The sequence below is a fragment of the Arachis hypogaea genome, chromosome 15 (assembly GCF_003086295.3).
Source record: "Arachis hypogaea cultivar Tifrunner chromosome 15, arahy.Tifrunner.gnm2.J5K5, whole genome shotgun sequence".
Taxonomy (NCBI): Eukaryota; Viridiplantae; Streptophyta; class Magnoliopsida; order Fabales; family Fabaceae; genus Arachis; species Arachis hypogaea.
Window position 1 is genome coordinate 119,091,105 of NC_092050.1, and position 13,642 is coordinate 119,104,746.

The window sequence follows — 13,642 nt, forward strand, 5'->3', positions numbered from 1 at the left end:
CAACGCCCATTTGCTGCCATTTCTGGCGTTGAACGCCAGAACCATGCTTGTTCTGGGCGTTCAGCGCCAGGATGCTGCCCATTTTGGGCGTTCAGCGCCAGAACCATGCTTTGTTCTGGCGTTGAATGCCAGACAGGTGCTTCCTCCAGGGTGTGATTTTTCTTCTGCTGTTTTTGATTCCGTTTCTAATTTTTTTGTTTATTTTGTGACTCCACATGATCATGAACCTAAGAAAACATGAAAAACAAAAACAAAATTAGATAAATAAACATTGGGTTGCCTCCCAACAAGCGCTTCTTTAATGTCAATAACTTGACAGTGGGCCGTCATGGAGCCTCACAAGCGTGCAGAGCTTTGTTGAGACTCTCCAACACCAAACTTAGAGTTTGGATATGGGAGTTCAACACTAAACTTAGAGTTTGGTTGTGGCCTCCCAACACCAAACTTAGAGTTTGACTGTGGGGCTTTGTTTGACTCTGCTTTGAGAGAAGTGCTTTATGCTTCCTCTCCATGGATGCAGAGAGAGATCCTTGAGTTGTAAACACAAGGTTATCCTCATTCAATTGAAGGATTAATTCTCCTCTGTCCACATCAATCACAGCTCTTGCTGTGGCTAGGAAAGGTCTTCCTAGGATGATGGATTCATCCTCTTCCTTTCCAGTATCCAGGACTATGAAATCAGCAGGGATGTAAAGGCCTTCAACCTTTACTAACACGTCCTCTACTTGTCCATAAGCCTGTTTTCTTGAATTGTCTGCCATCTCTAATGAGATTTTAGCAGCTTGTACCCCATAGATTCCCAGTTTCTCTATTACAGAGAGGGGCATGAGGTTTATTCCTGAACCAAGGTCACACAGAGCCTTAAAGATCATGGTGCCTATGGTACAAGGTATTATGAACTTTTCAGGATCCTGTCTCTTCTGAGGCAATGTCAGTTGATCCAGATCACTTAGTTCATTTGTGAACAAGGGAGGTTCATCTTCCCACGTCTCAATACTAAATAATTTGGCATTCAGCTTCATGATTGCACCAAGAAACTTGGCAGTTTGCTCTTCAGTAACATCCTCATTCTCTTCAAAAGAGGAATACTCATCAGAGCTCATGAATGGCATAAGGAGGTTCAATGGAATCTCTATGGTCTCTAGATGAGTCTCAGATTCCTTCGGTTCCTCAGAGGGAAGCTCCTTATTGGTCACTGGACGTCCCAGGAGGTCTTCCTCCTTGGGATTTACGTCCTCCTCTCCTTCTTTGGGTTTGGCCATGGTGCTTATGTCAATGGCCTTGCACTCTCCTTTTGGATTCTCTTCTGTATTGCTTGGGAGAGTACTAGGAGGGATTTCAGTGATCCTTTTACTCAGCTAGCCCACTTGTGCTTCCAGATTTCTAATGGAAGATCTTGTTTCATTCATGAAACTTACAGTGGCTTTAGATAGATCAGAGACTAAGTTTGTTAAATTAGAAGTATTTTGTTCAGAGTTCTCTGTCTGTTGCTGAGTGGATGATGAAAAAGGTTTATTATTGTTAAACCTGCTTCTCCCACCATTATTAAAGCCTTGTTGAGGCTTTTGATCCTTCCATGAGAAATTTGGATGATTTCTCCATGATGAGTTATAGGTGTTTCCATAAGGTTCACCTAAGTAATTCACCTCTGCTATTGCAAGGTTCTCAGGATCATAAGCTTCTTCTTCATAAGAAGCCTCTTGAGTACTGTTGGATGCAGCTTGCATTCCATTCAGACTCTGAGAGATCATATTGACTTGTTGAGTCAATATTTTGTTCTGAGCTAATATGGCATTCAGAGTATCAATCTCAAGAACTCCCTTCTTTATAGGCGTCCCATTATTCACAGGATTCCTTTCAGAAGTGTACATAAACTGGTTATTTGCAACCATGTCAATGAGTTCTTGAGCTTCTGCAGGCATTTTCTTCAGGTGAATGGATCCACCTGCAGAGGTGTCCAATGACATCTTAGATAACTCAGACAGACCATCATAGAATATATCCAGGATGGTCCATTCTGAAAGCATGTCAGAAGGACACTTTTTGGTCAGTCCTTTGTATCTCTCCCAAGCTTCATAGAGGGATTCACCTTCTTTTTGTCTGAAGGTTTGAACATCCACTCTAAGCTTGCTCAGCTTTTGAGGAGGAAAGAACTTGGCTAAGAAAGCCTTGACCAGCTTATCCCAAGAACTCAGTTAAGAATTGAAAAGGATCTTCAGATGGAAGTCCATGAAACTTGCAGTTCTGCTGCATCAGAGAAACTAATTGAGGTTTCAGCTCAAAGTTGTTTGCTCCAATGGTAGGAATAGAGATGCTTCTTCCATGTAAATTGGAATTAGGTGCAGTAAAGTCACCAAGCATTCTCCTTGCATTGTTGTTGGGTTCGGCTGCCATCTCCTTTACTTGTTCAAAATTTTCAATCAAGTTGTCTCTGGATTGTTGTAATTTAGCTTCTCTTAATTTCTTCTTCAGAGTCCTTTCAGGTTCTGGATCAGCTTCAACAAGAATGCCTTTTTCTCTGTCCCTGCTCATAAGAAAGAGGAGAGAAAAAGAAAAGAAGAGGAATCCTCTATGTCACAGTAAAGAGGTTCCTTATTGTTAGTAGAAGAAAAGAAGAAGAAAAATCTGAACTCAGAGAGAGAGAGAGGGTTCGGATTTTTTGGTGATGTGAGGAAGAGATGTTAGTAGATGAATAAATAAATAGAATAAGATGAGAGAGGGAAAATTTTGAAAATAATTTTTGAAAAAGAGTTAGTGATTTTTGAAAATAGTTTTTGAAAAAGGTTAGTAGTTTTTCGAAAATTCAAATAAAAAATAAAATAATTAGTTTAAAAAGAAATTTTGAAAAAGAGGGAAGATATTTTCGAAAATTAGAGAGAGAGAGAGTTAGTTAGGTGGTTTTGAAAAAGATAAGAAACAAACAAAAAGTTAGTTAGTTAGTTGAAACAAATTTTGAAAAGATAAGAAGTTAGGAAGTTAGAGAAGATATTTTGAAATCAAATTTTTGAAAAAGATAAGATAAGAAGATATTTTTTTTTGAAAAGATATTATTGAAATTAGTTTTTGAAAAAGATTTGATTTTTAAAATCTCAATTAATGACTTGATTCACAAGAAATCACAAGATATGATTCTAGAACTTAAAGTTTGAATCTTTCTTAACAAGCAAGTAACAAACTTGAAATTTTTGAATCAAAACATTAATTGTTGATGTTATTTTCGAAAATATGATGTAAAATTAAGAAAAATATTTTTGAAAAATATTTTTTTTTGGAATTTTCGAAAATAACTGAGAAATTTGAAAAAGATTTGATTTTTGAAAAAGATTTTGAAAAAGATAAGATTTTCAAATTGAAAATTTGATTTGACTCATAAGAAACAACTTGATTTTAAAAATTTTTGAAAAAGTCAACTCAAATTTTCGAATTTGATGAGAGAAAAAGGGAAAGATATTTTTTTTTATTTTTGAATTTTTATGATGCAAGAGAAAAACAAGAAAAATGATGCAATGCATGAAATTTTTAGATCAAAACAATGAATGCATACAAGAATGCTATGAATGTCAAGATGAACACTAAGAACACTTTGAATGTCAAGATGAACACCAAGAACATATTTTTGAAAAATTTTTAATGCAAAGAAAATATGCAAGACACCAAACTTAGAATTCTTTAATGCTTAGACACTAAGAATTCCAGAATGCATATGAAAAACAAGAAAAGACACAAAACATGCAAATGCAAAGATCAAACAAGAAGACTTACCAAGAACAACTTGAAGATCATGAAGAACACTATGAATGCATGATTATTTTCGAAAAATGCAAGATGCACATGCAATTGACACCAAACTTATAACATGACTCAAGACTCAAAGAAGAACACAAAAATATTTTTGATTTTTATGATTTTATTATTTTTTTGTATTTTCTTTTAATTTTTTTTCAAAAATTATTGTGAAAAATAAAAATAAGGATTCCAAAATTTTTAATATGAATTCCAAGAATCTTGCCATGTTAGTCTTAAAGCTCCAATCAAAGGGTCAGGCATGGCTTAATAGCCAGCCAAGCTTTAATAAAAATATGAGTGTAATTCAGACATGACAAGCCTAACATGCCCTATCCAGAAGAATTGGGCATGACTCCATTGAGGTGATTAGTTGAAGACCAATCCCAAAGCAGTTTGGGTATGGCTTTACAGCCAGATAGGCTTCAACATGCTTCATGAAACACTAGAATTCATTATTAAAAATTCTGAAGAAAAATATTTTTGAAAACATTTTTTTTTTTCAAAAACAAGTGAGAAATTTTTTAAAGGTTTTTGAAAAATTTTTGAAAGGAAAACAAAAAGAAAATTACCTAATCTGAGCAACAAGATGAACCGTCAGTTGTCCAAACTCGAACAATCCCCGGCAACGGCGCCAAAAACTTGGTACGCGGAATCGTGATTACACTTTAATTATGTAAAGTTCATTGCTCTTTCTTTCCCTGGAAATGGCGCCAAACACATGATGCCAAAACCACGATTCACAACTCCGTGTAACTGACCAGCAAGTGCACTGGGTCATCCAAGTAATACCTTACGTGAGTAAGGGTCGAATCCCACAGAGATTGTTGGTATGAAGCAAGCTATGGTCACCTTGCAAATCTCAGTTAGGCAGATATAAATTGATAATGGTGTTTTCGAATAATAATTAATAGAATAGGGATAGAAATACTTATGTAATTCATTGGTGAGAATTTCAGATAAGCGAATGGAGATGCTTTCGTTCCTCTGAACCTCTGCTTTCCTGCTATCTTCATCCAATCAGTCTTACTCATTTCCAAGGCTGGCTTTATGTGATACATCACCACTGTCAATGGCTACTTTCGGTCATCTCTCGGGGAAATGATCCAATGCCCTGTCACGGCACGGCTAATCGTCTGGAGGCATCACCCTTGTCAATGGCTTCATCTTATCCTCTCAGTGAAAATGGTCAATGCACCCTGTCACGGCACGGCTATTCATCTGTCGGTTCTCGATCATGCTGGAATAGGATTTACTATCCTTTTGCGTCTGTCACTACGCCCGGCAATCGCGAGTTTGAAGCTCGTCACAGTCATTCAATCATTGAATCCTACTCGGAATACCACAGACAAGGTTTAGACCTTCCGGATTCTCTTGAATGCCGCCATCATTCTAGCTTACACCACGAAGATTCTGATTAAGAGATCTAAGAGATACTCATTCAATCTAATGTAGAACAGAAGTGGTTGTCAGGCACGCGTTCATAGGGAATGATGATGATTGTCACGTTCATCACATTCAGGTTGAAGTGCGAATGAATATCTTAGAAGCGAAATAAGATGAATTGAATAGAAAATAGTAGTACTTTGCATTAATCTTTGAGGAACAGCAGAGCTCCACACCTTAATCTATGGAGTGTAGAAACTCTACCGTTAAAAATACATAAGTGATAGGTCCAGGCATGGCCGAATGGCCAGCCCCTCTGATCTAAGAACCAGGGGTCCAAAGATGTCTAATACAATAGTAAAAGGTCCTATTTATAATAAACTAGTCACTAGCGTTTACATAAGTAAGTAATTGATGCATAAATCCACTTCCGGGGCCCACTTGGTGTGTGCTTGGGCTGAGCCTTAACTTTCCACGTGTAGAGGCCATTTGTGGAGTTGAACGCCAGGTTTTGATCCATTTCTGGCGTTCAACTCTGGTTTTTGATCCATTTCTGGCGCTGAACTCCAGAATTGGGCAGAGAGCTGGCATTGAACGCCAGTTTGCGTCATCTAAACTTGCACAAAGTATGGACTATTATATATTGATGGAAAGCTCTGGATGTCTACTTTCCAACGCAATAGGAAGAGCGCCATTTCGAGTTCTGTAGCTCCAGAAAATCCACTTTGAGTGCAGGGAGGTTAGAATCCAACAGTATCAGCAGTCCTTCTTCAACCTCTGAATCTGATTTTTGCTCAAGTCCCTCAATTTCAGCCAGAAAATACCTGAAATCACAGAAAAACACACAAACTCATAGTAAAGTTCCAGAAATGTGAATTTAACATAAAAACTAATGAAAACATCCCTAAAAGTAACTAGATCCTACTAAAAATATACTAAAAATAATGCCAAAAAGCGTATAAATTATCCGCTCATCAACTATATGGTCGGCCACAATCTGATGCCAAATACGTGCTTCGGCATTCAAGTAAGAATAAGAAATACTCGTGGGGACCAATCTTCTTAAGAATGGGAGCCAAAGACATCCTCCCCTTGAACACATCTGCTTTTATCCTTGAATACTGGTGCACGAAATTGTGATCTCAGGCAACGGCGCCAGAAACTCTGTACGCATGTCTTAAGAAATCATTTTTCATTCACAACTTCGATACAACTAACCAGCAAGTGCACTGGGTCGTCCAAGTAATAAACCTTACGTGAGTAAGGGTCGATCCCACGGAGATTGTTGGTATGAAGCAAGCTATGGTCACCTTGTAAATCTCAGTCAGGCGGATATAAAATAGTTATGGAGTTTTCGAACATAAATAATAAATAGATAGAAAATAAGGATAGAAACACTTATGTATGTCGTTGGTGAGAATTTCAGATAAGTGTATAGAGATGCTTTTGTTCCTCTGAACCTCTGCTTTCCTGCTGTCTTCATCCAATCAGTCTTACTCCTTTCCATGGCTGGCTTTATGTAAGGACATCACCGTTGTCAATGGCTACTTTTTATCCTCTCTGGAAAATGGTCCGATGCGCTGTCACTGCATGGCTAATCGTCTGGAGGCATCACCCTTGTCAATGGCTGCATCCCATCCTCTTGTGAAAATGGTCCAAATGCTCTGTCACAGTACGGCTAATCATCTGAGGTTCTCGATCATACTGGAATAGGATTCATCCTCCTTTTGCGTCTGTCACTACGCCCAGCACTCGCGAGTTTGAAGTTCGTCACAGTCATTCAATCCCAGAGTCCTACTCGGAATACCACAGACAAGGTTTAGACTTTCTGGACTCTCATGAATGCCGCCATCAATCTAGCTTATACCACGAAGATTCTGATTAAGAGATCCAAGAGATACTCATTCAATCTAAGGACGGAAGTGGTTGTCAGGCACGTGTTCATAGGGAATGATGATGACTGTCACGTTCATCACATTCAGGTTGAAGTGCGAATGAATATCTTAGAAGCGGAATAAGTTGAATTGAATAGAAAAATAGTAGTACTTTGCATTAATCTTTGAGGAACAGCAGAGCTCCACACCTTAATCTATGGAGTGCAGAAACTCTACCGTATGAAAATACATAAGTGATAATGGTTCAGGCATGACCGAATGGCCAGCCCCCATGAAAGTCTAAGATAGTATAAAACTGATCAAAGATGATCCAAAGATCTCTAATACAATAGTAAAAAGTTCTATTTATAATAAACTAGTTACTAGGGTTTACGGAAGTAAGTAATTGATGCATAAATCCACTTCCGGGGCCCACTTGGTGTGTGCTTGGGCTGAGCTTGAATGTTACACGTGTAGAGGTCAATCTTGGAGTTGAACGCCAGTTTGTAACGTATTTTTTGCGTTCAACTCTGGCTTGTGACGTGTTTCTGGCGTTTAACTCCAGACAGCAGCGTAGAACTGGCGTTCAATGCCCTTTTACATCGTTTAAACTCGGCCAAAGTATAGACTATTATATATTTATGGAAAGCCCTGGATGTCTACTTTCCAACGCAATTGGAAGCGCGCCATTTTGAGTTCTGTATCTCCAGAAAATCCACTTTGAGTGCAGGGAGATCAGAATCCAACAACATCAGCAGTCCTTCTTCAACCTCTGAATCTGATTTTTGCTCAAGTCCCTCAATTTCAGCCAGAAAATACCTGAAATCACAGAAAAACACACAAACTCATAGTAAAGTCCAGAAATGTGAATTTAACATAAAAACTAATGAAAACATCCCTAAAAGTAACTAGATTCTACTAAAAACATACTAAAAACAATACCAAAAAGCGTATAAATTATCCGCTCATCAAATACTCATCATTTTCAGGCAGAATGTGGGGAATCTTCAGAATAGTTTCTAGAGCCTTGTTGGAAGTGTCCAACATCTTCCCTCATAGGAATACCGACTCCTCTTCCCAAGCTTGGTAGTTCGCATAGAATTCCCGCACCATGGATTCATTAACTTCGTCGATTGGGTTTTGCTCAAGAAATCCCCAATGAAGCGAGGCAATATACTCATAGATAATCGCCTCGTACTTGCTTGGAACCTTCAGTGTCCGCTCCCAATGGATTGTTCTTGTCTCAATTACTCCAACCATCACGCAACACTCAAGTCTTGATATCCAAGAAGTGAAGGCAACCAACAAGATCACCGAAGAGAGGATTGTGACCGAGCTACAATTAACTATATCCATGAAGAAGAAAAGCTCAAACACAAGCAATCTAATCCCTGATCCAACAAGTAAGTTCAATCAAGCAAATAACAAAAGGAAGCTTATTGGGCAGAGGCCAAGACAGGGGACACTGACTGGCTCTTCTCTCCCTCTGATGTCATTCCTCTTAACAAATTGGAAGAAGAGGAAGAAAGTTGAGAACAACATATCAAGCTAATGACATTAAAAGAGCGCTTGTTGGGAGGCTACCCAACCGTAGGTAACAATTCCTTTCTTTGCTTTGTCTATTTTCAATAATTTGGCATATAATTGCATTCTAAGTTTGGTGTTGCCAAGCAACCATTTGATTTTCAATCTTCACTGGGTACTTGTATTATTCTAAAATAAAAGTGTCACACTAAATTTGGTGTTGCCACTTATCTTTCATGCAATGTATCATGCACACCCCACTTGTTAATGCAATCATATTGTCTCTATTTTCTTTTTTGTGCCTTTATTGTATCCTTAATTTTGCTTAAGCACATGCATTACTCACATTTCATTGTGTAAGACACTCATGATCCATCATAGACCGCATTACCACTGTTTTAATTATTGCTTGAAGATAAGCAAGCATTCTAAGTTTGGTGTGGGAAGGGGAAGAATAGGAGGAAAGTGACAACAACAATGAAGATGAACTACAAGGTGGTAAAGTTTATTTTCCTCTTATTTGTTACCAGTACTTTAAATTGCATGATTTTCTTTCATTCTTTTATATGCATGTGTGATTGCTCCTTGTAAATAAGCATAGCTTGAATTTTGAAATTGTAACATGCTGCTGTGATATTATGACTACCATCTTGAATTTTGTGAGTCAAAGTAATCAAATAATCATGATCATAAACAAACAAGGTAATTAAAGAAGAATTTAGCATGAGCTTATAAGTATTGGGAAGCTAGCATGACTATTGTTGCTCAATTGAATTTGAATTTGTTTAATTGAAATTTTCATCTAGGACATTTTATGAAATTTTTGAAATCATGAAAACCTTGAAGAAGTAAATGCAAATAAGGCAAGAAAAGAAAAGGGAAAGAATGAAAAAGCTGAAGGCTCTGAGTACTAATGACAATTCAATTGTTAAGTACTTGTGGTGTTTATGTATCAAGAAAAAAGCTTGAAAACAAAACACTTAGAGTCAAGGCTAGACTCAAGTGCAAAAGAATTCCTTCAAAACTCAAGGCTCTGAGTATCAATGATTAGAGAGTAAATAAAAGAAACAAATAAGCTTAAAGAGTCCTCTAATTAAATGCTTGTGGTGCATATGTATCAAGTGGTAATACTTGAAAACAAAGCATTTAGAGTCGTAGCGTTCAACATGGTGCAAAGCACCCAAAAACTTAAGCTAAGAAAAGAATGAAAAGCTTTCTTCAAGGAAGGAACATAAAGAAAAAGATTTCATAAAATGAGCTAGATAGAAGCATCAATCATTTGAATTTCTTTTGTGATTGTAGCATGCTGATGAGCGGATAATTTATACGCTTTTTGGCATTGTTTTTACATAGTTTTTAGTATGATTTAGTTAGTTTTTAGTATAATTTTATTAGTTTTTAAATAAAAATCACATTTCTGGACTTTAATATGAGTTTGTATATTTTTCTATGATTTCAGGTATTTTCTGGCTGAAATTGAGGGACTTGAGCAAAAATCAGATTCAGAGGTTGAAGAAGGACTGCATATGCTGTTGGATTTTGACCTTCCTGCACTCAAAGTGGATTTTCTGGAGCTACAGAACTCCAAATTGCGCGCTCTAAATTGCGTTGGAAAGTAGACATCCAGGGCTTTCCAGCAATTTATAATAGTCCATACTTTGCCCGAGTTTAGATGATGCAAACTGGCGCTCAACGCCAGTTCCATGTTGCATTCTGGAGTTAAACGCCAGAAACAGGTTGCAAAGTAGAGTTAAACGCTAGAAACTTACAAACTGGCGTTCAACTCCAAAAAAAGCCTCTACACGTGTAAAGCTCAATGCTCAGCCCAAGCACACACCAAGTGGGCCGCAGAAGTGGATTTCTGCATCATTTACTCATTTTTGTAAACCCTAGTAACTAGTCTGATATAAATAGGACCCTTTACTATTGTATTAGACATCTTTGATCAGTTTTATGCTATCTTAGACCTTTATGGGGGCTGGCCATTTGGCCATGCCTGAACCTTCATCACTTATGTATTTTCAACAGTAGAGTTTCTACACACCATAGATTAAGGTGTGGAGCTCTGCTGTTTCTCATGAATTAATGCAAAGTACTATTGTTTTTCTATTCAATTCAAGCTTATTCCTATTCTAAGATGTTCATTCGCACCCAAGAACATGATGAATGTGATGATTATGTGACGCTCATCATCATTCTCACTTACGAACGCGTGCCTGACAAACACTTCCGTTCTACATGCAAACAAGCTAGAATGAATATCTCTTAGATATCTAATACAGAGGACCGAGTCCGAGATATTAGAATCTTCGTGGTATAAGTTAGAACCCATAGACGGCCATTCCTGAGATCCGGAAAGTCTAAACCTTGTCTGTGGTATTCCGAGTAGGATCTGGGAAGGGATGGCTATGACGAGCTTCAAACTCGCGAGTGCTGGGCGTAGTGACAGACGCAAAAGGATAGTAAATCCTATTCCAGCATGATCGAGAACCGACAGATAATTAGCTATGCAGTGACAGCGCATTGGACCATTTTCACAGAGAGGACGGGATGTAGCCATTGACAACAGTGATGCCAACATACAACTTGCCATGGTAGGGAGTAGGAATAATTGGATGAAGACAGCAGGAAAGCAGAGGTTCAGGAGGAATGAAAGCATCTCTATACGCTTATCTGAAATTCTCACCAATGAATTACATAAGTATCTCTATCCTAGTTTATATTTTATTTATATTTATTATCAATTCACCATAACCATTTGAATCCGCCTGACTGAGATTTACAAGGTGACCATAGCTTGCTTCAGGCCGACAATCTCCGTGGGATCGACCCTTACTCACGTAAGGTTTATTACTTGGACGACCCAGTGCACTTGCTGGTTAGTTGTGCGAAGTTGTGACAAAGTGTGATTCACGTTTGAGAGCACCAAGTCTTTGGCGCCATTGTTGATGATCACAACTTCTGCGCACCAAGTTTTTGGCGTCGTTGCCGGGGATTGTTCGAGTTTGGACAACTGACGGTTCATCTTGTTGCTCAGATTAGGTAATTTTATTTTATTTTAAAGCTTTTTTATTTCTTATTTTCAAAAATAATACAAAAAAAAATTTCTTCTTTTTCGTTTTTCCCAAAATAATTTTTGAAAAATATCCAAAAAAAAATTAATAAAATCATAAAACCAAAAATAATTTGATGTTTCTTGCTTGAATCTAGTGTCAAGTCATAAGTTTGGTGTTAATTGCATGTTCTTAAAATTTGTGCATTTTTCGAAAACTCATGCATGTGTTCTTCATGATTTTCAAGTTGTTCTTGACAAGTCTTCTTGTTTGATCTTTGCATTTTCTTGTTGTGCATCTTTTCTTGTTTCTCATATGCATTTTCAATTTGTTAGTGTCTCAATATTAAAAATTTTTAAGTTTGGTGTCTTGCATGTTTTTCTTTTATTAAAAATTTTCAAAAATAAGTTCTTGGTGTTCATCTTGACATTCAAAGTGTTCTTGGTGTTCATCTTGACATTCATAGTGTTCTTGCATGCATTGTATGTTTTGATTCATAATTTTCATGTTTGGAGTCTTTTTGTTGTTTTTCTCTTTCTTCATAAAAAAAAATATCTTTCCCTTTTTCTCTCATAAATTTTTGAAAATTTGAGTTGACTTTTTCAAAACTTTTTTAAAATTTAGTTGTTTCTTATGAGTCAAGTCAATTTTTCAATTTAAAAATTCTATCTTTTTCAAATCTTTTTCAAAAATCAAATCTTTTTCATTTTTTCTTTTATGATTTTCGAAAATTTCAAGTTGATTTTCAAAAATCTTTTTCTTATCTTGTTCATAATTTCAAAATCTTTACTAACCATTAATGTGATTGATTCAAAAATTTTTAAGTTTGTTACTTGCCTAGTAAGAAAGGTTCAATCTTTAAACTCTAGAATCATATATTTTTAGTTTCTTGTTAGTCAAGTAATCAACTTTGATTTTAAAAATCAAATCTTTTTAAATTTCTTTTTCAAATATTTTTCAAAATAAGTTTCAATCACATCTTTTTCAAAATCAATTTCAAAATCTTTTCTAACTTCTTATCTTTTCAAAAATTGATTTTCAAATCTTTTTCAATTAACTACTTGACTTTTTGTTTGATCTTAAAAGTTACTATTTCAATCATATCTTTTTCAAAATTACCTAACTAACTCTCTCTTTATAATTTTCGAAAATCCCTTCCATCTTTTTCAAAACTCCTTTTTAATTAACTAATTGTTTTAAACTTTAATTTAATTCAATTTCATTTTTCTTTTTAATTTTCGAATTCTAACTTTAATTTTAAATTAAAAACAAAAATACTTTTATTTTAGGTTATTTAATTTTCGAAATTCTCTCCCCCTCATCTCTTTCTAATTATTTTATTTATTTACTAACACTTCTCTTCATTTAAAAATTCGAACCCTCTCCCTCTTTCTGTGTTCGAATTCTTTTTCTTCTCTTCTACTCACATAAAGGAACCTCTCTACTGTGGCAAGGAGGATCCCTGTTATTTTCTGTTCCCTTCTTTTTCATATAAGCAGGAGCAAGGACAAGAACATTCTTGTTGAAACTGATCCGGAACCTGAAAGGACTCTAAAGAGGAAGCTAAGAGAAGCTAAAACACAACACTCTGAAGAGAACTTTACTAAAATTTTCGAACAAGAAGGAGACATGGCTGAAAATAATAACAATGCAAGGAAGATGCTTGGTGACTTTACTGCACCAAATTCCAATTTACATGGAAGAAGCATCTCAATCCATGCCATTGGAGCAAACAATTTTGAGCTAAAGCCTCAATTAGTTTCTCTGATGCAACAGAACTGCAAGTTTCATAGACTTCCATCAGAAGATCCTTTTCAGTTCTTAACTGAATTCTTGCAGATCTGTGACACTGTTAAGACCAATGGGGTTGATCCCGAGGTCTACAGGCTTATGCTTTTCCCGTTTGCTGTAAGAGACAGAGCTAGAATATGGTTGAATTCTCAACCTAAAGATAGCCTGAACTCTTGGGATAAGCTGGTCACGGCTTTCTTAGCCAAGTTCTTTCCTCCTCAAAAGCTTAGT

The 13,642-nt window shown here is 36.5% G+C and overlaps 1 non-coding gene across 1 annotated transcript; it reads left to right on the plus strand.

Moving 5' to 3' along the window:
- The first annotated feature begins 2,021 nt into the window (after positions 1-2,021).
- On the plus strand, positions 2,022-2,129 carry LOC112753872 (small nucleolar RNA R71). The gene has a single exon (XR_003178235.1). It is a non-coding gene; the product is annotated as a small nucleolar RNA R71 (small nucleolar RNA).
- Positions 2,130-13,642: the final 11,513 nt, after the last annotated feature.